The following is a 21867-nucleotide window of genomic DNA, read 5'->3' as shown; positions in this document are numbered from 1 at the left end:
GACACTGAAGAAAATATAGTTCAATAATGCTTTGAACACTCAACCAGCTTTAAATAAGAGCAGAAAATCTCCAGGTGCTGGGAATACAAAGGGAACATAAAATGAGAGAGTTAGTGGGAGGAGAAGTTGAAATGGCTCATGGAGTTTTGGAGCCAGATGTTGGCCTTCAATGCTTTGGGCAGGGGTTTTGAAATTACAAAGGGGGCCAAGAAATTAGCATAACTGGCACATCTCGGGAGCTTGAGAGAGGCAAATGCAAAGCCTCTCTGTAGGATTGTTTCTACAATTTAGGAATGAGAGACTCCCATGGAAAGCATCCCCTACTGAGTTGAGCTCACAAGGGGTCAAAAATTAGAAAAGCAACAGTCAGAAGGAAATAGGAAGAATAGCCTCCCAAGGAATAGAATTAATAGAAAAATCTAAAATGTACTCTAATGCTAAGTGTTTAAAGTGTTCACAGGAAAAAAAAAAAAAGAGCTATAAACCATAATGTAAGGACTGAATAAAATGAAAACAGGATAGGCAGATTTGAAAAATAATTAAACAAAAGTTATAGCTATAAAAATACAATTACAGAACAGGAAAAAACATCATTGGATAAGTTAAACGGTATTTTAGATACAGCCAAAGAAAGAATTAGTGAATTAGAAAACAAAGCTGAAGAAATTTTCCAGAATGCATCACAATGAGGTAAAGAAATGGAGTTGGGAGGACAGAATGAAATGATGCAGCAGCCATTAAACAAGAGTTCCAGAGGAAGAGAATAACAGAATGAGAGAGTTCATACTTGAGGAGCTAGAAATGGCCAAACCTGTGCTAAATAATGTAAATAAGTGTTACATACTTAAAACAAGAAAAGAAAAAGACCAATTTCACTTTAATGCAACCACTTATAATAGAAGACCCATATAGTGCTTGCTACATGCCAGGCATTGTTTTAAGCACTTTACATATATTAACTTGTTTTCTAGAAAATAATACTTCAGGGCTGGGCATAGTAGCTCACACCTGTAATCCCAGGGCTTTGGGAGTCTGAGGCAGGAAGATTGCTTGAGTCCAGGAGTTTGAGATCAGCCTAGGCAACATAGTGAGAACCTGTCTCTACAAATTTTTTTTTTTTTTTTTTTTTTTTATTAGCCAGGCATGGTAGTACTTGCCTGTAGTCCTAGCCACTCGGAGGCTGAGGTGGGAACCCGGGAGCTTGAGGCTGCAGTGAGCTATGATCATGCCACTGCACTCTAGCCTGGGTGACAGAGAGCAAAACCCTGTCTTTAAAAAAGTTTTTTTAAAATAAAAAAGATAATACCACAAAGAAGAGAGGAGATTGGCATTAAAATATTCTAAGTTCATTATATTATTTGAGAAAAATATGGAGATTTTAATATGTTTAAATATCGGTTCCTTCTGTATCAAGAGGAATAAATATTGAACCAACTTGATTTCTTTTTTCTTTTTTCTTTTTTTGAGATGGAGTTTCATTCTTGTTGCCCAGGCTGGGGAGCAATGGTGTGATCTTGGCTCACTGCAATCTCCATCTTCCAGGTTCAAGTGATTCTCCTGCATCAGCCTCCCCAGTATCTGGGATCACGGGCATGAGCCACCACACCCGGGTAATTTTGTATTTTTAGTGGAGATGCCGTTTCACCATGTCAGCCAGGCTGGTCTTGAACTCCTGACCTCAGGTGATCCACCTGCCTTGGCCTCCCAAAGTGCTGGGATTACAGGCGTGAGCCACTGCTCCTGGCCAACTTGATTTCTTTCTTTTTTTTTTTTTAGATGGAGTTTTGCTCTTGTTGCCTAGGCTGGCGTGCAATGGTGCGATCTCAGCTCACCGCAACCTCTAGCTCCCGGGTTCAAGCAATTCTCCTGCCTCAGCCTCCTGAGTAGCTGGGATTACAGGCATGCACCATCATGCCCAGCTAATTTTGTATTTTTAGTAGACATGGGGTTTCTCCATGTTGTTCAGGCTGGTCTTGAACTCCCGACCTCAGGTGATACACCCGCCTCGGCCTCTCAAAGTGGTGGGATTACAAGCGTGAGCCACCACGCCCAGCCCCAACTTGATTTCTTAGTGATGATCACTGCACCTCCTTCTGCTCCCTGCCTTCTGGGTACTTGGCAGGATGACATTTCCTGGCTGTCTTACCATTGATTAGATGGAGCCATGGGGCTAGTTCTGGCCAATGAGCAGAAGTGATTTGACATCCAGGCTAAATATTTAGTTACCAGTACCCTCCAGGGCTCTAATAGGGTGATGTTCAACATGGTGGTTACTCCATCAGCATCAGCCCATCAGTGACATAGATAAGAATACCCCTCTTGTCTCCCTGTAGAGACCCTGAGAAAGAAAGAAACTTTTCTTGTGTTCAGGGCTGGACTAGAAGCTTCATAGTATCACCAGAGACTCATGTTTCCTCTGCCTTTCAGCTCTGCCATTCTTAGGGTGTGATGTCTAGCCTCCAGATCACTTCAGGGTCCATGATAGCTGCTGGACCTCCAGCCATCACATCTGTATTCTAGAAAGGAATTAGGAGATGGAGGCTAAGGAGAAGGTATAAAAATAGCTTTCATCAGCTGTCTGTCCCCAACCCTCTCTTTATTTTTTATTTTTTTGTAGCAACGGGGTCTCGTCATGTTGCCCAGGCTGGCCTGAGCTCGAGTGATTTCCCTGCCGCACCCTTCCAAAGTGCTGGGATTACAGATGTGAGCCACCGTGCCTGGCTAGCCTCTTTTTTTTTTTTTTTTTGAGACGGAGTTTCACTCTTGTTGCTCAGGCTGGAGTGCAATGGCGTGATCTCCCCACTCACTGCAACCTCTGCCTCCCAGGTTCAAGTGATTCTCCTGCCTTAGCCTCCCGAGTAGCTGGGATTACAGGCATGCACCACCACGCCTGGCTAATTTTGTATTTTTAGTAGAGACAGGATTTCTCCATGTTGGTCAGGCTGGTCTCGAACTCCTGGCCTCAGGTGATCTGCCTGCCTCGGCCTCCCAAAGTGCTGGAATTACAGGTGTGAGCCACCGCGCCTGGCCTTTTTTTTTTCTTTTGAGATGGAGTTTTGCTCTTGTTGCCCAGGCTGGAGTGCAAAGGCACGATCTTGGCTCACCGCACCCTCCGCCTCCCAGGTTCAAGCGATTCTCCTGCCTCAGCCTCCTGAGTAGCTGGGATTACAGGTGCCCGCCACCATGCTTGGCAAATTTTTGTATTTTTAGTACAGACAAGATTTTACCATATTGGCCAGGCTAGTCTTGAACTCCTGACCTCAGGTGATCCACCTGCCTTGGCCTCCCAAAGTGCTAGGATTATAGGCATGAGCCGCTGTGCCCAGCCTCCCTCTCTCTTTTTTCTTTCTTTTTTTTCTTTTTTTTTTTTAGAGACATGGTCTCCTTCTGTTGCCCAGGCTGGAGTGCAGCGGCTATTCACAAGCATGATCTAGCTTACTACAGCCCAGAACTCCTAGGCTCAAGCAATCCTCCGAGCAACTGTGTATGTCTCTCTTAAACCGTTTCCTCATAAGTCCCACTCTACAACCTCTGAATGGCCTCCTGTATTTGGGAAATGTAGTCATTTAGCTGAGACATGCAGTGTAAATGGTCACTTGGAAAAACAAACAGTCTAGGATCTGTCAGTCGGGAAATAGGGAGAGAGGAAACGACACTGGGTGGGCAGCCTGCAGCCTCTGCCACGGGTCCCAGCCCAAATCTCCTCTCATCTCTCGCAGTCCAGGTTCCACTGAGCAGCCACGGTGATTGTTTAATTTTAAGGCAATACATGTACATGGTTTAAAAAATCTAGCAGTGTAGCTGATATGATGGTAAAATCCATCTCCTTTTCACCCCATTCCCCACCCTCCCACCCCAGAAACAATCTCTTAAATTTTCTACATGAGGATGAGACCACATCCCTTCTGTGACTCTCCGAGTTGGCCCCTGGGCCCTGCCTTCCTGTCTGCCTTCAGCTCAGGCCACTGGCCCCCTGGTTCCTCATGATGGGTTCGTGGCTTCCAGGGGGTTCCTGGCAATGCTGCCTAGTGGCCTTTCCCCTTGTGTCCTCTCTTCCTGGAACACTCCCCCTCAGTTCTTCAGAGCTCTGTAAAACTGCAGTACAAACTGGCTTACTTCAGTTCCACCTTGTTCAGTGGCGAGGTTTTCTCCTCGGGCTCCAACCTGTATGTGTCTGAGTCTGCCTCCCTCCAGTCAGGAGCTTAAAACTCTCGGAGAGCTGCGTGCCAATGCCATCAACCATTAAGGGACAAAATGGGGCCAGCCTAGGGCACCGTGGGAAAATGGGGAGGGACTCTGACCCAAACGTGAGTGAACTTAGGAGCTGAGGAGCCATTCATTCATTCAGGGTACGTCAGGTGCTACCTCCTGTGGGCCTGGTACTGGGAAGACACAAGAGAGTAAGTTGGGCCTGTTCTCCTGGAACTTACAGACCAGAGGGGGAAGACAGACAATAAATAGGAAAATAAGCAAACAGAAAAAGATAGTTTCACATTGTCATTCCTCTGCTTTTCAGTTCTGCCATTCTTAGGGTGTGTTGTCTAGCCTCCAGAGCACTTTAGGGTCCATGATAACTGCTGGACCTCCAGCCATCACATTTGTATTCCAGAAAGGAAGTAGGAGATGGATGCTCATCTCTCCTACTGTTGTGTGTAGGAGAACAGGCTCATCTCATTCTCTTGTGTTCATTGTTCCAAAAGGACATACACAGAAGATGTTATAGAAGGTTTGGGGGCAAGATGTCAGGACATGTGGTCAGAGCCCTAATGGATGAGAAGGTGCTGGGCAAAGAGCCAGGGAAAGGGAATCTCAGCAGGGCAAACAGCACATGCAAAGGCCCTGAGGTGTCAGAGAGTGACCTGGCAGGGGCACAAGAAAGGAGAAGGGGAGTAGAGGTGGGCAGGGCTGGGCCACAGGCTGTGTTGGGCACTGGGTTTATTCTGAGCGTCCTCAGGAGGATTTTCAGCAGACAGTGGCGTGATCTGGTCTGATTTATGGGAGAGCTGGACTTTGCAAGTCCTTCAAGTGGTTTCTGTAATTTTCCATTTACAGTGTGGACTTGGGATAGCTTTGTGGGGATTATTTTTGGTTCTCTGGCCATTTTGGTCAAACCAACAGCAGAATGCATTTTCCAAGCATGGAGCAGCAGGGCAAGTTTCAGCAAATGCCCCACCTGCTCTTCCATGACCTCGAGGGCCATCTCCCCTGGAGACACCCACACCCTCCAAATGGTGGACTCCATGCTGTTGGCACACGGACACCCAGCACCTCGCATGCCTGCCTTCCATGAAGGGTAGATGTATCCCTGTGGGCTCTGCAGAGAGGCAGAACCAACAGGACATGCACACATGCATGTGTATGTATACATATGTGTATATCTACATATATTATTTATTTCAAGGTGTTGGCTCATGTGATTGTGGGGCTGGCAGGCTGGAGTCTCAGGCAGGAGTTGATGCTGCAGCCTTTTTTTTTTTTTTTTTTTTTTTGAGATGGAGTCTCACTCTGTTGTCCAGGCTGAAGTGCAGAGGTGTGATCTCAGCTCAATGTAACCTCTGCCTTCCAGGTTCAAGCAATTCTGACACCTCAGCCTCCTGAGCAGCTGGGATTACAGGCACGCACTACCACACCCAGCTAATTTTTGTATTTTTAGTAGAGACAGATTTTCACTATGTTGCCCAGGCTGGTCTCAAACTCCTGAGCTCAAGTGATCTGTCCACCTCAGCCTCCCGAAGTACTGGGATTATAGGTGTGAGCCACTGCACCTGGCCAGCGCTGCAGTCTCGAGGCAGAATTTCTTCTCTGGGAAGAGCCTCAGTTTTTGCTCTTCAAACCTTCAACTGATTGGATGAGACCCACTCACATTTTTGCAAGTCATCTTCTTTACTTAAAGCCAACTGATTATAACACCTACTCTCTACCCACAAAATTTAAAAATTAATAAATAGGCCGGGTATGGTGGCTCGCACCTGTAATCCAAGCACTTTGAGAGGCCGAGGTGGGCAGATCGCTTGAGCTCAGGAGTTTGAGACCAACCCGGGCAACATGGTGAGACCCTGTCTCTACCAAAGAAAATACAAAAATTAGCTGGGCATGGTGGGATGTGCCTGTAGTTCCAGCTCCTCGGGAGGCTAAGGTGGGAGGATTGCTTGAGCCCAGGAGGTCAAGTTTGCAGTGAGCCATGATTGTGCTGCTGCACTTCATCCTGAGTGACAGAGTGACAGCCTGTCTCAAAATAATTAATTAATTAAATGCAAAAAGAAAGTCAACTCATGGTAGATGGTAGTTACATTTACAAAATACCTTCACAGCAGCACCTAGATTAGTGTTTGAATTAATAACTGGGTACCGGCGGCCACAGAGGCTCATGCCTCTAATCCCAGCATTTTGGGAGGCCAAGGCGAGCAGATCACTTGAGTTCAGGGGTTTGAGACCAACCTGGCCAACATGGTGAAACCCCATCTCTACTAAAAAAATAAAAATCAGCTAGGTGCGATGGCTCACGCCTGTAATCCCAGCACTTTGGGCGGCTGAGGTGGGCGGATCACGAGGTCAGGAGATTGAGACCATCCTGACTAACACGGTGAAACCCCATCTCTACTAAAAATACAAAAAAAAATTAGCTGGGCGTGGTGGCGGGCACCTGTAGTCCCACCTACTCGGGAAGCTGAGGCAGGAGAATGGCGTGAACCCGGGAGGCAGAGCTTGCAGTGAGCCGAGATCGCGCCACTGCACTCCAGCCAGGGCGACAGAGTGAGACTTTATCTCAAAAAAATAAAAAATAAATAAATAAACGAATAAAAAATTAAAAAAATAAAAATTAACTGGATGTAGTGGTGCGCACCTGTAGCCCCAGCTACTTGGGAGGCTGAGGCAGGAGAATTGCTTGAAGCTGGGAGGTGGAGGTTGCAGTGAGCCAAGATTGTGCCATTGCACTCTAGCCTGGGCAACAAAGTGAGACTCCGTTTCAAAACAACAACAACAAAAACAAACAAACAAAAACTGGGTACTAGTTACTAGCTTGGCCTAGCCAAGTTGGCATGTAAAACTAACATCTCAGTAAAATATATAAAACATAAAATCAAAATCCTTATTCTATGATCAACTCATGCAATCTTTGAGCCAGCCTGAGGCTCTCTGGTGTTGTTGCTCTGAGCAACCCTGTATGTGAGTGTTGGGAACATTAACATTGACCAACTGTCTTTGGGTTGAAGATGAGGGCGTTTGACGGAGGCTGAACAGGCCTGAATTTGTGAAAGAATAAAATTCCGGGCATTCATTTCCCAATCTCGGCCTGGAGGCCAGTGGCGGAGGCCGTGTTGAGCCCATAGCTCTCCTCTCTGCCTTTTGACTCTTGGCCTGTGCTTAGAGTGGCGGTCAGTGAGTTCACAGCCAAAATGACAGGGGCCTCGCTGGGCAGAGGACGCCTCATTGCACTGGTCCCTGTGCCTCCTTTCCCCTTGTTATGGGCTGAGCTACATCACCCCCAAATTCCTGTGTTGAAGTGTTAACCTTCAGTACCCTGGAATATGACTGTAATGGGAGATAGGGCCTGAAAAGAGGTAATTACGGTAAAATAAGTTTACAGGGCTGGGCCTTAGTGCAATATGGCTCATGTCCTTATGAGAAGAGATTAGGACACAGATATGTGTGTGCACAGAAAGACCCTAAGAAGACCCGGGAGAGAGAAGATGGTCGCCTGCAAGCCAAGGAGAGAGGCCTCCGGAGAAACCAAATCTACCGATATCTTGATCTTGGACTTCAGCCTCTAGAACTAGGAGACGATAAATGTCTGTTGTTTATCCACCCAGCCTGTAATATTTTGTTGTGGCAGCCCTGGCAAACGAATACACCTCTTCTCTGAGGGGCCAGAAGGGTGTTCCTGGTTCCCTAATTTCAAGTCTTGGCTGTGCAATCTTTGCCTTCTCTTAATCGGAGAGTTGAAGATCACAGTCAAGGAGTCTGACCCTTCCCACAGACTCTGCTGAACTCTGCCCCACACCCTTCCGTAAACTCATTTGTCTCAGTCTTGGTGGTTTGTGTGGTCAGATACAGCCCAGCCGCAGGAAGAGGCAAAATAAGCTTCAGGGGAAGTGAACACGTCCCACACAGCTTGCCTCTGGGGTAAGGGGCAGTGACAGGGCCTGACTGTTTAACGGTCCCTGCCACTGCTCCCAGGCCTGAAAATGTGTGTCAGCCTGTGTGCAAATCACATCAGGTGGATGCCTGATGGCTGAGGACAGCTCTGTGGCTGTTCTTGACTTTGCTCCATGCCTTGGGCAGTCAGCCAGGGGGACAGCACTCCTGGCCAGTTTCCCTACAGACAGGGCTCAGGGTCAGCTCTACCCCAAGGGGTTTCTTGATTTCCAGCCCAACAAAGGGGATTGCTGTGGCTTGGGTTTCTTCAAAAAGAAGACCTGGAAGCATGAACTTGATGAAATCGTTTATTTGATACGTAAGCCCAGAAAGCATGGTGAGGGGGTGGAGGAAGAGAGATAACGAAGAGAAGAAAGAAAATGAAGTGTGCATTCTGGCTGGGCCCGGTGGCTCACGCCTGTAATCCCCGCACTTTGGGAGGCCGAGGTGGGCGGATCACGAGGTCAGGAGATCCAGACCACCCTGGCTAACACAGTGAAACCCCATCTCTACTAAAAATACAAAAAAAAAAAAAAAAAAAAAATTTGCAGTGGCCAGGAGCGGTGGCTCACGCCTGTAATCCCAACACTTTGGGAGGCCTAGACGGGCGGATCACGAGGTCAGGAGATCGAGACCATCCTGGCTAACATGGTGAAACCCTGTCTCTACTAAAAATAGAAAAAATTAGACGGGCGTGGTGGTGGGTACTTGTAGTCCCAGCTACTCGGGAGGCTGAGGCAGGAGAATGGCGTGAACCTGGGAGACGGAGCTTGCAGTGAGCCAAAATCGTGCCACTGCACTCCAGCCTGGGCAACAGAGCAAGACTCCATCTCAAAAAAAAAAAAAAAAAATCGCCAGACATGGTGGTGTGCACCTGTAGTCCCAGCTGCTTGGGAGGCTGAGACAGGAGAATGGCGTGAACCTGGGAGGCGGAGCTTGCAGTGAGCCGAGATCGCGCCACTGCACTCCAGCCTGGGTGACAGAGCGAGATTCCGTGTCAAAAAAAAAAAAAGAAAATGAAGTGTGTATTCATTCCCAGGCCAGTCAGGACTATGGGCAGGCAACATGGTGGGGACCCCCTGAGATACCCTGTGGAACATGGCTTAGAGTTGTCCCGCCCAGGGACAAGGAAGCTGTGGTGCATTTGTTACCTATTTTTATTTTTATTTATTTTTTGAGACAGGGTCTGGCCCTCTTGCCCAGGCTGGAGTGCAGTGGCGTGATCTCAGTTCACTGTAACCTCTTGCCTCAGCTGCCAGGGTAGCTGGGATTATAGGCATGTGCCACCATACCCTGCTAATTTTTGTATTTTTGGTAGAGACAGGGTTTCACCATGTTGGCCAGGTTGGTCTCAAACTCCTGGCCTCAAGTGATCCGCCCGCCTTGGCTTCCCAAAGTGCTGGGATCCTAGGCGTGAGCCACTGTGCCTGGTGTATTTTTAAAAACAGTTTTATTGATATATAATTCACATACCCATTGAAAGTGTACAGTACAGTGTTGTGTTTGTTGTTGTTGTTGTTGTTGTTTTGTTTTGAGACAGAGTTTCGCTCTTGTTGCCCAGGCTGGAGTGCAGTGGTGTGATTTTGGCTCACCACAACCTCCACCTCCCGGGTTCAAGCGATTCTCCTGCCTCAGCCTCCCCAGTAGCTGGGATTACAGGCATGCACCACCATGCCTGGCTAATTTTGTATTTTTAGTAGAGACAGGGTTTGTCCATGTTGGTCAGGCTGGTCTCAAACTCCCAACCTCAGGTGACCCGCCCACCTGGGCCTCCTAAAGTGCTGGGATTACAGGCGTGAGCCACGGCACCCGGCCAAGTGCAGTGGTTTTTATTGCCACCATCTATGTACAATCATCACCATAGTCAATTTTAGAACATTTTTATCACCTCAGAGAAACTCCATTCTTTTTAGTGATCACGTCTATTCGTCCCTCCCTCAGCCCTAGGGAACCACTAATCTGTTTTCTGTTGCTATAGATTTTCCTGTTCTGGACTTTGCTATGAATGGAGTCATATAATATGTGGACTTATGTGACTGGCTTCTTTCACTTTTCAAGATTCATTCAAGTGATAGCATATATTACTACTTTGTTCCTTTTTATGCTTAAATAATATTCCATTGTATGGATATACCACATTTGTTTGTTCATTAATCCATAGTTGGACATTTGCATTATTTCTACTTCTTGGCTATCATGAATAAAGCTGCTGTAAACATTCATGTATATGTATAGGCACATGTTTTCATCTCTCTTGGGTATATCCAGGAGTAGAAGTGCTGGATCATCTGGCAACTCTATAATCATTTGAGGAACTGCCAGCCTGTTTTCCTAAGTGGCTACACCATTTTACTTTCCCACCAATAGTGTATGAGGGTGTTAGTTATCCATTGCTCTGTAACAAATAACCCCAAAATATAGCAGCTTAAAACAATTAACATTTACTATCTCACACCATTTCTGTAGTAAGCTGATGGTTCTGGCTCAGGGTCTCTTAAGAGGCTGCAATCATCTTGAAGACTTGACTAGGGCTGTAGGATACTCTTCCAGCATTGCTGGGTGGCTCACTTGCTTGGCAAATTAGTGCTGGCTGTTGGTAGGAGGCCTTGGTTGCCTGCTGTGTGAACCTGTCCACGAGGCTGCCTGAGCATCCTCACAACATGGCAGCTTGGTTCCCCCAAAGCAGTGATCCAAAAGATTGTAAGGTAGAAGCTGCAATGCTTTTGTTTTTAAATATTTTTAAATTGTCATAAAATACACATAAATTTTACCAACTGAACATTTTCAAGTGTACAGTCAGTGGCATTTAGTACATTCACATTGTTGTGTTACCATCACCACTGTCCATCCACAGAATTATTTTTATCTTGCACGATGGAAGCTCCATACCCATTAAATAACAACCCCCCATTTCTCTCCCCCAGGCCCAGGCCACTACCATTCTACTTTCTGTCTCTATGAATCTGATTACTCTAGGTATCTCTTACCATATTTGTCCTTTTGTGACTTATTTCACTTACCATAATATCCTCAGGCTTCATTTGCTTTGCAGCATATGTCATAATCTCCTTCCTTTTTAAGGCAGAATAATATTCCATTTTATGTATATACTACGTTTTGTTTATCCATTCATCTGCCAATGGACAGATGAATGGGTTGTTTCCACCTTTTGGCTTTTGCTAAAGATGCTGCTATGAACATGGGTGTATAAATATCTCTTCAAGTTCCTGCTTTCAAATCTTTTGGGTATATGCCCAGAAGTGGAATTGCTGGATCATATGATAATTCTATTTTTAATTTTTGGAGGAACTGCTGTGCTGTTTTCCATTCTAGTGATGCCATTTTGCATTCCCGATGACAGCGCACAAGTGCATAAGGGTTCCAATTGCTCCACATCCTCAGCAACTCTTGTTGTTTTCTGGTTTTTAAAAAATAGTAGTCAACCTAATGAATGCGAGGTGGTATTTTGTTTTTCATTGTGGTTTTGATTTGCATTTCCCTAATGATGAGTGATAATGAGCACCCTCTCACGTGTTTACTGGCCGTTTGTATAACCTCTTCGGAGGAATGTCTATTCAAGTCCTTTGCTCAATTTAGTTTTCACAATGCTTTTATGATCTAGCCTTGGATGGCATATGCTGTCATTTCCTCAATATCCTGTAGAACAGTTCAGCCCTGTTCAATGTGGGAGGCAACTACACCAGGGTGTGCACACCAGGACGCGGGGATCGCTGGGGCCATCGTGGATGCTGGCTGCTCATGGCGCATTTCTCTACTAGTGCCACCCCTAGAAGGAGCGTTGTTCCTGGGTGTTAACTCCCTGGCACTCTGGCCTAAATCAGCACATACAGAAGACACTCCACTGTGCTAAATAGCGCCCCCAGGCGGAGAGAGGAGCTGTCAGCACGTTCAAGCCATGTCTGCAAATGTCTAAGGGAAGCCAGTGATCACATCGAGTCCCACAGTGGGTCTCCTGTGTCCTCCGTCCTCACTGAGAGGCCACCACAGCTCAATACTTGCTCTAATGCCAATATCCATCCCCTCCTCTGCATGAATATGCCGTTCCCTTGATCTGTTCCCAATCTTGTGGTCGAAACTAATTCTTACCTGCTCCTCCTGTAGTTGGTCCACAGCTATTTCTGCAGATGCCCCAGGACTTCTTTTTTTGAGTCGGAGTCTCGCTCTGTCGCCCAGGCTGGAATGCAGTGGCATGATCTTGGCTCACTACAAGCTCTGCCTCCCGGGTTCACGCCATTGTCCTGCCTCAGCCTCCCTCCAGGACTTCTTTAATTATAGTTGACTTTTGAACAAAGTGGGGGTTAGGGATGATGACCCCATGTGCAGTTGAATATCCGTGTATAACTTTTGACTCCCCTCAAACTTAACTACTAATAGCCTACTGTTGACTGGAAGCCTTATAGATAACACACACAGTTGATTAACATGAATTTTGTATATTATGTGTATTATGTACTATATTTTTACAATAAACCTTGCTAGAGAAAAGAAAACATGACTAAGGGCCAGGTGAATGCCTGTAATCCCAGCACTCTGGGAGGCTGAGGTGGGAGGATTACTTGAGCCCAGGAATTCGAGACCAGTTTGGGCAACATAGCGAGACCCCATCTCTATGAAAAATAAAAAATAGGAGGCCGAGGCAGGCGGATCACGAGGTCAGGAGATCGAGACCATCCTCGCTAACATGGTGAAACCCCATTTCTACTAAAAATACAAAAAATTAGCCAGGTGTGGTGGCGGGCGCCTGTAGTCCCAGCTACTAGGGAGGCTGAGGCAGGAGAATGGCATGAACCCAGGAGGCGGAGCTTGCAATGAGCTGAGATCGCACCACCGCACTCCAGCCTGGGCGACACAGCGAGACTCCATCTCAAAAATAAATAAATAAATAAATAAAGTAAAATAAAAAATTATCTGGGTGTGGTGGTGCACCTGTAGTCCCAGCTACTTAGGAGGCTGAGGCAGGAGGATGGCTTGAGCCTGGGAGGTCAAGGCTCCAACGAGCCATGATCGTTCCGTTGCACTCCAGCCTAGGTGACAGAGTTAGACTTTGTCTCAAAAAAAAAAAAAAAAAAAAAAAAAAAAAAAGGCAGCCTGGCCAACATGGCAAAACCCCATCACTACTAAAAATACAAAAACTATCTGGGCATGGTGGTACATGCCTAGAATCCAGGCTACTCAGGAGGCTGAGGCAGGAGAATCACTTGAACCCGAGAGGGTTGCAGTGAGCTGAGATCGCATCACTGCACTCCAGCCTGCGCAACAGAGCGAGACTCTGTCTCAAAACAAAACAAAACAAAATGAAAAAAAAAAAAAAAAAGACAAGAAAAAGCCCACCCTGTAATTTACATATCTGAAATCCAACCCTCCATGTCATTACATTCTTTACAGGTTTCTCCTGGCAACATACCTTACCTGGATGCCTTTCCAGGACAGCCTGTGTGGCCTGACCTCCCTCCTTCAAACGCCTGCACACCATTCCACAGCACTGGTGTCCCATTATTGTCTGTTCTCTATTGATAAAGATAGCAGGTGCCTTTGGGGTCCCTGTCTCCTCCCCTTGGTGGGACTTTGATTCCAGCTGCATCTACAGAAGAAGAGTCCCAACTCAGCTTGGCGCCTTGCATCTTTGCTTTCTGCGCCAGGACCTTCTCTGATACCCAGGAGCCCTCTGGACCCTTGTACAAACACAGCCAGAAAGGGCTGCAAAGTTAACATCTCTGGAGGAAGTCAGTTATCCACAAACTATCTGATCTTTCAGGGAGATGGTTCTAGGAGGCATGCGGGACACTCTGCTTTCAGAAGCTAAGACAAAGACAAGTCTCTAGGGGGCTAAGACAAGGAAAATTCATGTGGTCTCCAATTTTTCCCTATCACAACAAGGTTATAACTAGTACCACTTATCTGTCTATATTTGAGCTACTATTTATTTATTTTTGAGATGGGAGTCTTGCTGTGTCACCCAGGCTGGAGTGCAGTGGCATGATCCGGTTCAAGTGATCCTCCTGTCTCAGCCTCCTCAGTAGCTGGGACTACAGGCACGCACCACCAAGCTCAGCTAATTTTTGTACTTTTTGAAGTAGAGTTGGGGTTTTACCACGTTGGCCAGGCTTGTCTCGAACTCCTGACCTCAAGTGATCCACCCGCCTCAGCCTCCCAAAGTGCTGGGATTACTGGTGTAAGCCATTGTGCCTGGCCTGAGCTACTATTTTTTTCTATAAATTTCTACAGGTAAAGTTTCAGAGCCAACAGGATAGACTTCTATATATTGGTAGCTGTTGCTAAACTTGTCCTCTAGAAATGCTGTCATTCCCGTGTACAGTGATGGAGCGTGTTTCCTTCTACCTGGGAGCCTGGGTGCTGTGAGAAGTGTGTCTATGCAGTGAGTGGGCAACAGCTCAGAGTGAGGATTCAGATTGGGTTAGGAGGGGTCTGGTAGGGGCAGTGATGGTAGCAACGGAAGGTGAATTACACACTGAGGAGGTTGGCCCGAAGAGGAAATATGGCGAAAATAACAGAAGACGAGTTTCTTCCTCTCAGGGAGGTGTCGTAGGGATGAATGCTGTGGTGTCAAATTGGAATTACAGGTACTGATGTCAGTGCATGCTTTTCAACATTTATAGATAGATATAAAAATAAGTATCAGGCTGGGTGCGGTGGCTCACGCCTGTAATCCCAGCATTTTGGGAGGCCAAGGTGGGCAGATAGCCTGAGGTCAGGAGTTTGAGACCAGCCTGGCCAACATGCTGAAACCGTGTCTCTACTAAAAATACAAAAATTAGCCGGGCGTCGGCCGCTCCGTCTGGGAAGTGAGGAGCGCCTCTGCCTGGCTGCTGTGCAATCTTCCGAGTGTGAAGTGACAGCCTGTCTGCAGGTGTACCCAACAGCTCCAAAGAGACAGTGACCATCGAGAACGGGCCATGATGACGGTGGCTGTTTTGTCGAAAAAGAAAGGGGGAAATGTGGGGAAAAGAAAGAGAGATCAGATTGTTATTGTGTCTGTGTAGAAAGAAGTAGACATAGGAGACTCCATTTTGTTCTGTACTAAGAAAAATTCTTTTGCCTTGGGATGCTGTTAATCTATAAACTTACCCCCAACCCCGTGCTCTCTGAAACATGTGCTGTGTCAACTCAGGATTAAATGGATTAAGGGCGGTGCAAGATGTGCTTTGTAAAACAGATGCTTGAAGGCAGCATGCTCGTTAAGAGTCATCACCACTCCCTAATCTCAAGTACCCAGGGACACAAACACTGTGGAAGGCCGCAGGGACCTCTGCCTAGGAAAACCAGAGACCTTTGTTCACGTGTTTATCTGTTGACCTTCTCTCCACTATTATCCTATGACCCTGCCACATCCCCCTCTCCGAGAAACACCCAAGAATGATCAATAAATACTAAAAAAAAAAAACAACAACAACAAAAAAAACAAAAATTAGCCAGATGTGGTGGTAGGTGCCTGTGATCCCAGCTACTTGGGAGGCTAAGGCAGGAGAATCGCTTGAACCCGGGAGATGAGGTTGCAGTGAGCTGAGATCATGCCACTGCACTCCAGCCTGGGTGACAGAGCAAAACTCCGTCTCAAAAAAAAAAAAGTATCAATATATATGTGTGTATACATACAGTATATACAGTATGTGTGTATATATCTATATATATTTATACATACATATATTCCCTAGCTCTGCCCACTGGAGGGTTTGGGAGCAGCAACAACCCAACAGTAATGAGCACACTCAGCACCCAGATCTTGAGCACTGATTTCATTACCACCAGATCTGACCCAGATCTCATGACTATTATTACATATATATATATTTTTTGAGGCAGAGTTTCGCTCTTGTTGCCCAGGCTGGAGTGCAATGGTGTGATCTCAGCTCACTGTAACCTCTGCCTCCTGGGGTTCAAGTGATTCTCTTGCCTCAGCCTCCCAAGTGGCTGGGATTACAGGCAAGCGCCACCATGCCCTGCTAATTTTGTATTTTTAGTAGAGTCGGGGTTTCACCATGTTGGTCAGGCTGATCTTGAACTCCTGACCTCAGGTGATCCACCTACCTCGGCCTCCCAAAGTGCTGGGATTACGGGTGTGAGCCACCACGCCTGGCCTTTATTTATTTATTTATTTATTTATTTTTTGAGACAGGGTCTTGCTCTGTCCCCCACACTTGTGTGCAGTGGTACAAGCATAGCTCACTACAGCCTTGACTTCCTGGGCTTGGGTGATCCTTCCATCTTAGACTCCCAGGTAGCTTGGGCTACAGGCATGCACCACCACACCTGGCTAGTTTTCGTATTTTTGGTAGAGATGGGGTTTCGCCATGTTGCCCATGCTGGTCTTGAACTCCTGGGCTCAAGCAATCTGCCCGCCTCGGCCTCCCAAAGTGCTGGGATTACAGGCGTGATTACAGGTGTGATTAGAGGCGTGAGTCACTGCGCCCGGCTGATCTTGGTTTCCATCATTCTCCACTAAAGGAGCCAGAGCTCCTTGGAAAATGGCTTATTCCAGGATAGCCCAGAGAAATAGGAGATGAGCCTAGAACATTATATTGTGCCAGAAAATACAAAATATTCATAATGACACATCAAAAGGATATACGATCCAACTTGAAGGGGCTCCCACTGGTCAAATCTGGGACAAATTTGAACATCAACACAAATAATGATAATGAATTAGTATCCTTTGAATAGAATAAGAAATCATGGGTCCACATGGATATAAATAAAAGTGATAAGAGGAAGTTTCTCCTTCTAGTCAAAGTCAGCTCGGAAATGAAGGGATGATGGGGTTTAGAATCACCATTTGGCAGCCATCATAGTAATAATTTATGCATACAAGAATCATACACAGGCCAAGCACGATGGCTCCCGCATGTAATCCCAGCATTTTGGGAGGCCGAGGTGGGTAGATCCCTTGAGCACAGGAGTTCGAGACCAGTCTGGGCAACATGGTGAAACCTCATCTCTACGAAAAAAATAGAAACATTAGTGGGCATGGTGGTGTGTGCCTGTAGTCTCAGCTACCCAGGAGGCTGAGGTGGGAGGATCAGCTGAGCTCGGGAAGTCAGAGCTGCAGTGAGCTGTGATGGCACCACTGCACTCCAGCGCCTGGGTGACAAGCAAGATCCTGTCTTAAAAAAAAAAAAAAAAGTCATAAACAGATGCTAAAGTTCTGCTGGGCATCTTTTTGCAAAATGGTTTTGCCAACCTTATAAGCCTGCTGGGACAAGCTGTCCCCCAACCCTGGGTCTCACAATGCCTTGTGACTCCACTGTGCTCACACTAGCCGTCTGCCACCCTCTCTGAGGCTGGGTGCCTTTGACAAGGGCTTGAATCCCTGAGTGGCAGGGTCATCTGTGGTTTGTTCTGGCTGCTTGGCACCTGGGCTGTCTGCCAGGGGCTGTCGATGACCCACTGGGTGGGGAATCTGCCCCTCCTCCCCTCCAGAAGGCTGCAAGACCCATGCTCACCCCACCCATGCAGCGAGAGTGCAGCAGCAGGACCTGACTTTGTGGCATCCTGTCTCTCACCCCGGGGCAGGGGGTCCAGGGCAAGTGCTTCAAAAGGCGGGCACATGGTCCCAGCCTGGGGCCAGTGTCCACGGGATGCAGGGTCACACTGTCAACCCTTCTAGCTGCAGCCCCACCGTCTCCCTGCCCCTCCAGCCTTCTTGTTGATTCTGTGAGCTGCGGATGTTTTTCAGGAAATCCGGCCTAAATCAGCTGGAGCCAGTTTTGATTTTTGAAAACCAAGATCCTTACCTGTTGCAGTAGCTTACACCTGTAATCCCAACACTTTGGGAGACCGAGGTGGGTGGATCACTTAAGGCCGGGAGTTCAAGACCAGCCTGGACAACATAGTGTAACCCCATCTCTACAAGAAATACAAAAATTAGCCAGGCATGGTGGCGCATGCCTGTAGTTCCAGCTACTTGAGGGGCTGAGGTGGGAGGATCGATTGAGCCAGGCAGGTTGAGGCTGCAGTGAGCCGAGATCGCACCACTGCACCAGCCTGGGTGACAGAGTGAGACCCTGTCTCAAAAAAACAAACAAAAACAAACAAACAAACAAAAAAACAATTCAACAGGAGGATCTTCTGGCACCCTGTCTTTCAGTCTTCATATACCTGGCCTTCTCTTAGCTTTAGGCCAACTCTGCCCACGCTGGTGCCTGCTCCTCCATCACACACCCTCAGTGCACCTGCCTTTGGTCCCCTTTCCCTGTGTCCAGCAGTTGCTGTTGATAGGCCCAGCACTGTGTACTTACCTCCTGATTCAGTCTTTGTTCCTAAGAACACCCCAACCCTAGAAAGACGCATTCCATATGCATGCACCACTGTCATTTCATCACCACTTTCCGGTTCTTTGATATATTTCCTCCAATTTAATGTTATTCCCTTTGTAATGCTGACCTTCCTCGCACTCTGAATATTTACTGCTTTAGTATCTATTGGCTGTGGCAGCAGCCTGCCTTGGGAACAGGCAATAATGGAGAAGGTTTGGAAAAGAGTCGTTGAACTGACTAAAAGTGGCCTGCTTTTTAAAGAGTGGCACGATGTGCCAGTGATTCTAAACAATGTTGGTGATAAAATATTACTCCTGCCAGGCGGACTGCCTCCTTAACACCTACTCCCTGGTAGGCTACTGCCTATTGGACAGGGGGAACTAATGGTATTCATAGAACACTTCGAAACTCAACCAGAACAGAAGCATTTAGTGGTAAAGGGGCATTATGTCCGCAACTGACTCTCATAGTCCCCCCAAAATATAGGAATCCTTTGTATTATTCTTTCAACTTTCCTGTAGGTCTGAAATAATGCTAATATAAAAGGTTAAAAAGGTCAGGACTGGGCGCGGTGGCTCACACCTCTAATCCCAGCACTTTGGGAGGCCAAGGTGGATGCATCGCCTGAGGTCAGGAGTTCAAAACCAGCCTGACAAACATAGTGAAACCACGTCTCTACTAAAAATACAAAATTAGCCTAGTGTGGTGTCACGCACCTGTAATCGCAGCTACTTGGGAGGTTGAGGCAGGAGAATTGCTTGAACCGGGGAGGTGGAGGTTGCAGTGAGCTGAGATCACACACACCATTGCACTCCAGCCTGGGCAACAAGAGTGAAATTCTGTCTCAGAAAAAAAAAAAAAAAAAGTTAAAAGGGAAAAGAAAAAAAAACTACTAAATCAAACACAGCAAACTGCTGCAGACTAACAAGTTCCTGAGTCCCGATGCTGGTCACCTGTTGCAGGGGGAGAAACTTTTGTTCTGAAACCTCCCTCTGATCATGACTATGAGCATTTATAAATGGGAAGACCCCAAGAGGAGCTTCCGTAACACACCCAAGTGTGGTGTGTTAGCTGGGAAGGCTGGTGGACTTGAGGGTGGCCTTTATTGCTTGGAGGAGTACGTGCCAGGAGCACCCTGTGGGCACACAGTAAGATCTGGCCCCAGTCCAGGGTGGCATGAGGGACACACAGGCCCTAGACATGAGAGACCCAGGCTTTTTCTGGGCTTCTCACTGTGTGACTTGAACATGTCCTCCCTTTGGCCACAAGCGGAGGTTGGGGCCTGGTACACAGGCTGAGCCCCTGGGAGGAGGTGACCCGCTCCCTGTGCCCAGCACCCTGCCTGAAGCCTGTGAGCTGGCTGTCTCTGGGCGAGCTCAGGAACGGGCCTCACAGCCCTCAGGGGGCAAGGGGCTAGACAGTCCCCAGTGGTCCCCTCTAGGAGCAGGAGAGGCAGGGGCGATGCTCCCCGGAGGTCTCCTCCGCTGCTGGTCCCCACCCGGCTGCAGGGCCCCGGCTGCCTGCACTGTGGCTGGGCTCCCTGCAAGCCTGTGTGCTCCTCTCCACTGGGACTCAGCTCTCCTTCCCGGGGTGCTGGGGACCTTGCCCTTCCAAACCCTACTAAGGACAGCTCCCACCCCAGCCCTGCCTCCCAGCAGCTTTCTGGTATCTTCCAGAGAATTCCAGGCTCTTCAACCCTGCACCGAGTGCTTAAACCCACATTATCACTCTTAGTCCTCATGGCATCCCTGAAGGACAGGGGCTATGTTTGTGTTTTACAGGCAAAGAAGCTGAGGCCTGAAGCGCAAAGTGGCTTATCGGAGGCCACGCTGGCAGAATGCGGAGTCTCACTCTGGCCTCACAGCCTCCAAAGCCTGTACTCACCATGTTCCCTGCCTGGCTTGACCATCTCTCCCACCAGTTTCTGTGAGCAGACCAGGGCTGGTGGCTCAGGGAGCATGGGTGGATGATCACACAAAAGCCACGTGGCTACCTGAGGTGCAATCCCAGCCCCTAAGTTGGGAACCCCATCACCTGAGGGGCCCAGACCTTCCTCCTCTAGCTCCTGGCCATGGCCAGGCTGGGACCCCACAGAGCAGAGCTGGGTAGGGAGCTCTCTGACCTTGGGAGATGCCCAGATGGGTACAGCGACTCTCCCTTGCTTTGGATATTTACTGTTCTTGTTCTCCATGTTTGCCCAATGAAGCCTAGTGACGGGGGTCCTGGGTGATCCCCATTGCCCAGGCTGCAGAACAGTGCCTCCCTCCTGTCCAGAGCTACAGTGTCCCCAAGCTCATCTCATCCTCCCTGCCTCCCCTCTGTAGGCAATAAAGTGGGGTGGGGTTGGGGCGTTTCTGGGGGAACCATGGGCTTGCCAGGAGCTGCTGGTCAGCCCAAGGCTGAGAAGGTTTAAGCCTGGCCTGGGTTTAAGCAGCCCCTCTTGGCTCTCAGGGACTCAGCAGGATGAGGAGGGGATACGGAGCTACTCACATGCCTCTGGCCCCATGAGTCCTGCACACGCCTGGGACTTGGGTCGTATCTCAGCAGCTCCTGGAGGTCCCAGTGGCCCTCCCTGAATGCATTTGCTGTTGTGCAGAGTTGGGTCCTTGGCCCCCTCATCTGGGCAGACGCCCACCAGCCAAGCTTAGGAGATGGATGTGTACACCCAGAAAACTGGGGGATGCCACCTCGGGATGGAGCAGGAGCAGCAGGATGTCATACGTTTCTGATGGGACACTACCGTGGTGGCCTTGAGCTCAGGCCCAGAGGCCAGGGCCCCTAGGGCCCTCTGCACAGTGCAGAAGTGAGGGCCACAGCCATTGTGGCCACTAAGCCTCTCCTTTTTGGGGGCTGCTCTTTAGCCTTTGATGGCTGCTAATGCTATGTGAATGATGCAACCCGCTGTAGGAATTCCTGACTGGCAAGAGTCATTCTGCCTCTGCAAGGCTGGGTGGGTCCTTCCCCATCCCCTCCAGGGCTGTGTGAACCAAAGGGTCCACAGGGACTTTCGGACTGCTCAGAGTCTGTGCAGAGTGGTATGTGTGTGTGCGTGTGTGTGGTGTGGTATGTGCAGAGTGATGTGTGCATGCATGTGTGTGCATGTGTGTGTACATGCATGTGCGTGTGTGTGTGTGTTCCAGTGAAGGGCTGGGGTCCAAATGCTCATCACTTGCTAAGAGCAGCCTGTGATGCCACAGTGGGCTCTGTTGCTGAGTGATGTCATCCCTCCTTGCCCGTCTGTTGTGCTGGCAGCCCTGTTACTGAGGATTTCTCCTGGACTAGCTCATCAGGGGCTGAGTAGTTAATTCCCAGGGCACCACAGAATCCTTTCTCCCAAGGCCCTGAGGACCACGTGCCCCTGCACTTCCCACAACCGTCCCCTGCCTGGGACTCTGTTTACATGTGGAGTTCCTGGGAAGGCCAGCCTGGTGCAGGCTCC

The 21867-nt window shown here is 48.2% G+C and overlaps 1 long non-coding RNA gene across 1 annotated transcript; it reads right to left on the bottom strand.

Moving 5' to 3' along the window:
- Nucleotides 1–11045: 11045 nt before the first annotated feature.
- On the bottom strand, nucleotides 11046–21259 carry LOC129531980 (uncharacterized). Its single transcript, XR_008677537.2, has 5 exons — nucleotides 20919–21259; nucleotides 19145–19267; nucleotides 13567–13738; nucleotides 12244–12331; nucleotides 11046–11554 (listed from the first exon to the last, which is right to left on the bottom strand). It is a non-coding gene; the product is annotated as an uncharacterized lncRNA (long non-coding RNA).
- Nucleotides 21260–21867: the final 608 nt, after the last annotated feature.

This window comes from Gorilla gorilla, chromosome 11, assembly GCF_029281585.2.
Source record: "Gorilla gorilla gorilla isolate KB3781 chromosome 11, NHGRI_mGorGor1-v2.1_pri, whole genome shotgun sequence".
Classification (NCBI taxonomy): Eukaryota; Metazoa; Chordata; class Mammalia; order Primates; family Hominidae; genus Gorilla; species Gorilla gorilla.
Note: the sequence above shows the minus strand (reverse complement) of the source record. Positions and strands in the feature narration are given on the sequence as shown.